The sequence below is a fragment of the Protobothrops mucrosquamatus genome, unplaced genomic scaffold (genome assembly GCF_001527695.2).
Source record: "Protobothrops mucrosquamatus isolate PMUCROS unplaced genomic scaffold, P.Mucros_1.0 scaffold1102, whole genome shotgun sequence".
Lineage (NCBI taxonomy): Eukaryota > Metazoa > Chordata > Lepidosauria > Squamata > Viperidae > Protobothrops > Protobothrops mucrosquamatus.
Genome location: NW_015387323.1, coordinates 250038 through 254274, shown reverse-complemented (window position 1 = coordinate 254274; position 4237 = coordinate 250038). Strand labels below are relative to the sequence as shown.

General features: G+C 37.2%; 1 protein-coding gene and 1 non-coding gene across 2 annotated transcripts in view; both read right to left on the bottom strand.

Annotated features, from left to right (window-relative positions):
* LOC107291276 (major vault protein-like) overlaps nucleotides 1-4237 on the bottom strand; it is a 43783-nt gene that overhangs the window by 34774 nt on the left and 4772 nt on the right. The window lies entirely within an intron of this gene.
* LOC114922846 lies at nucleotides 596-698 on the bottom strand. Its single transcript, XR_003810505.1, has one exon. It is a non-coding gene; the product is annotated as a U6 spliceosomal RNA (small nuclear RNA).

Sequence of the window (4237 nt, the reverse complement as noted above, 5' to 3'; positions counted from 1 at the left end):
AATATGCTTAAGTTCCTTCTCCTATCTTTTCCTGCCTTTGTTAGTTCCTTCTGCTTTCATCTCCCTGTATTTGTTCTTACCTGGTCTTTGACCATGTAATGTGTTACTAGAAAATAGATGCTTACATGAAGACATTTTCCAATGAAGAAACCTTTGTCAGCATCTAATGGTTAAGCTGGTGTTTGTAACAAGTATATAAAAAGCAATAAACTCAGGAGCTTCCGGTGGAGCTGCCACGCTGATGGCAGCTTTCTTTAGGCTGCCAGACCTAAGAATGCATAAAAGCGCGCGGAGACAGCGTTAATCAGCTGTCCCGTGGCTTGGAAACCCCCCCTTGGGAGAAGAGGGGGAGGCGAGTTTTTTCCTCGGGTAGAGGTTGAGCTCACTGGGACCCTCTTGTTTGGGGGGTGAAAGGTTTGAGCTCCCTCGTAGCCCGAGGCGTTCTCCGCATTCTAGGACGACTTTGCTCCGAATGTTAGGAGCGAAGCAAGATGCGGCACCCACCTCTGCATTCTGAAGAGATCTGTGAGTAATTTAAAGCAGACGGAGCTGACCAGGAGGAATTATAATTGCAAATATTGGAAACTTTAACTCGGAGAGAATAATCTTCTCCGTACTTTGATTTGTCTTAAAAGGGGGCCATGCTAATCTTCTCTGTATCGTTCCAATTTTAGTATATGTGCTGCCGAAGCGAGCACTTTTGTCTTAAAAGGAAAGATGGCGCTGGAGTGTTGTTTTTTTGCTTGAAAGTACTGTGTTAAGATATAAGCAGGAAAATGGCTTCAAAGCGCGTTGGAATTGTTTCTAAAACTACGATCTCATCCCCGGTAACACAGCCTGCAGCACAATCTAAACCAAAATTATCTCCACCTTCCCCCCCGCCTCCTGCATTTACGCTTAGAGATATTCAAGAGGCCTTAAAAAAAGCAATGCAGGAAATTAAGGGGGAGATGGCAAAGCTTTTTGAGAGCAAGAACAAAGAGACAAGGGAGGATATTCTGCTTGCTTTTCAAGGATTAGCTGCACATATTGAACGTCTTGATGACCGGGTGGATGAGGTTGTGGAAAATACTGAAAAATTAGAGGGGAGAGTGATTAAAACTGAAAATAAGATTGACATAATACAAGATGAAGTTATTATTTCACAATACAGGGAGATGGAATTTGCATTACGGATAAGAGGCTTAAAAGAGGATCCACGAGAAGAATTGAAAGAGGAGGTGGTGAAAGCGATCGCTCCCATTTTGGGATGTGAACCTGAAGAATTATTAAGAGATATGGATAAAATATTCAGAGTTAATTCATGGATTACAAGACAGAAGAATTTGCCTAGAGATATGGTTATCTATTTTTCTAGGAAATCACTTCGAAATGCAATCATTCAGGCTTTTTATAATCAGAGATTTCAAATTGCAAATCAAGATATTATAATTTTAAAAGAAATACCCCCAAAGATTCTTAGAAGAAGGAAGGACTTTGCTTTTTTGCCTGAGGAGCTCAAAAATCGCCAGATTCAGTTTAGATGGGAGATACCTAGCGGAATAGTGGTGAACTATGCAGGGACACGATATAGACTTAACACGATTTTAAAGGCAAGAGATTTTTATACTCATGTTCTGAAAGCAGGTTCACCACCATCTCCACGATTTAAGAGAACGGATGAGAGGCTGGAAGAAGGTGCAACGTCAATGGTGGGAGGAGAGTCACCGCAGATGGAGCCTATCGAACAGAGTTTGGAGGCAAAGGATTCAAAGGAACAAAGAATGACTCGTGGAGCGTATAGACGTAAAGAAAAGGAACAGAAGCAGAAGGTTGATTCTGGATCAACAATACAAGGTGTGATTACTACAGAGCCTGTGGGAGGTGCACGTTTGAAGAGGCCAACAGCTGATCTTCAAGCAGTGCTCCAGAGGCTCCAGGCCATTAAAGATGGCAAGGTTCCTGATCTGGAATGTTAATGGCCTAAATTCACCACATAAAAGAAAAAAAGTATTTCATTATTTGAAACAACATAAAAATGACATTGTTTGCTTGCAGGAGACTCATATTGTTGCGAAGGATCAAAAACATTTGATGAGCTCTCAGTTGGGATTACTTTTTATAGCTCCTGCCTTAGATAAAAAGGGCGGTGTGGTAATTTATGTAAGAAGAGATCTATCGGCTAAATTAATTGAATCAGATATACAAGGAAGATATGTTATTATTGAATTAGTGTTACAAGGCAAGAAAATTCTTATTATTGGATTATATGCCCCTAATCAACAACAAAAATTTTTTTATAAGTTGCTACATCATAAATTAAGTCAATTGGATTATAAGTCTGTTATTATGATGGGTGATTGGAATGGTGTTTGGGATCCAAGCAAAGGTAAGAAGGGATCTTTTAAAAACTCCTCTAACCATTCTAAATTACCTAAAGCCTTTTTTGATTTGAAAGATGACTTGGAATTCAGAGATATTTGGCGAGAATGCAATCTGGGAGATAGAGACTTTACTTTCTTCTCGGATAGGCATCAATCATTTTCTAGAATTGACTTTTTTTAAATTACTACAGATCTTTTTTCCAGGGTTAAGAAGGCGAAGATCTTTCCTAGAATGTTGTCGGATCACAGTCCTGTTTGGTTGGAGTTATTTGCTGAAGATGGGAATAAAAGATCTTGGAGACTGAATGAAAATTTATTCAGATATGAGGCGCTTTCGCAGAAATGTAGAGAACATTTGAAGGAATTTTTTGCTCTGAATATGTATAAAGGTACTTCGATGGCTATGGTTTGGGATGCTAGTAAGGCTTATATGAGAGGGGTTTTGATTCATATGAATAATGGACATAGGCGTAAGCAGATGCAAAAACGTAAAGAGTTGGAAGAAGAGATTAAATTGAAGGAGAAGGCTCTTATTCTGAACTCATCAGATAACAGATTAAAGGTTTCTATAAATATGTTGAAAGAGCAATTTAATATGTTAATGGCTGATCAGGTTGCAACCAACCTGCGTTATGCGAAACATAACACGTTTTGTAATGCAAATAAGCCTGGTAGATGGTTGGCTTACCAATTACGGAACAGAAAGCACGTATTATTGAGAAAATAGAATATAAAGGTAAAGAGGTATATCAACAAGAGTTGATTAAAAATAGTTTTTTAGATTTTTATACAAAATTATATGCTAGGGAAAATATACAAGCTTCAGATATAGATAAGTACCTGCAGGCAGCACATTTCCCTAGACTTTCAATTGGACAACAAAAGGAGATGAACTATTTAATTACTTCTGAGGAAATTAGTTCGGCAATTAAACAGTTAAAAGTAGGTAAGGTTCCTGGTACAGATGGATTATCAGCAATTTATTATAAGACACTATCTGAAGAGATGATAGAACCATTAAAGGAACTTTTTAACAGTATTCAGACTGGAGGAGAAGTGCCTCCGTCTTGAAGGAGGGCATATATATCGCTGATCCCAAAGGAGGATCAAGACCTTACCCAGCCTAAGAATTATAGACCTATATCGTCGTTGAATACAGACTATAAGATTTTTGCAAAAGTATGGGCTAATAGATTAATGCAAGTTTTGAAGCAAATGATTCATACTGATCAGGCTGGATTTATAACTGGAAGATATATGAAATACAATGCAAGACAAATTGTCAATTTAATTGAATATTTGGATAAGAACAACCAAGTCCCTGCGGCTCTGATATTTTTAGATGCTGAAAAAGCCTTTGATCAGTTGAACTGGCAATTTTTATTGACAGTTGTTGATAAAATGAATTTTGGGGAAAATTTTTTATCTTCTCTCAGGGCTATAAACGGCACAAATTATAATTAATGGGGGATTAACAGAGGAATTTAAAATTGAAAAAGGTACAAGACAGGGATGCCCATTATCGCCATTATTGTTTGTTTTAACATTGGAGATTTTATTGATCAAAATTCGTGAATCAACAATAATAAAGGGAATAAAAATAAAACAGAATGATTATAGGTTGAGAGCTTTTGCGGATGACTTGGTTGTGACATTATCCCAACCGATTCATTCGGTTATAGATTTGATGGAAGTTATAATACAGTATGGGAAGGTTTCTGGTTTTAAGGTAAATAATAATAAGACTAAAATACTATCTAAAAATATGACTGTGAAGGAAAATGAAATGTTAGCTAAATTGACAGGTTTTGAAATAGTGAAAAAGGTTAAATATCTGGGAGTATATATTACAACTTCTAATGTAAAATTGTATA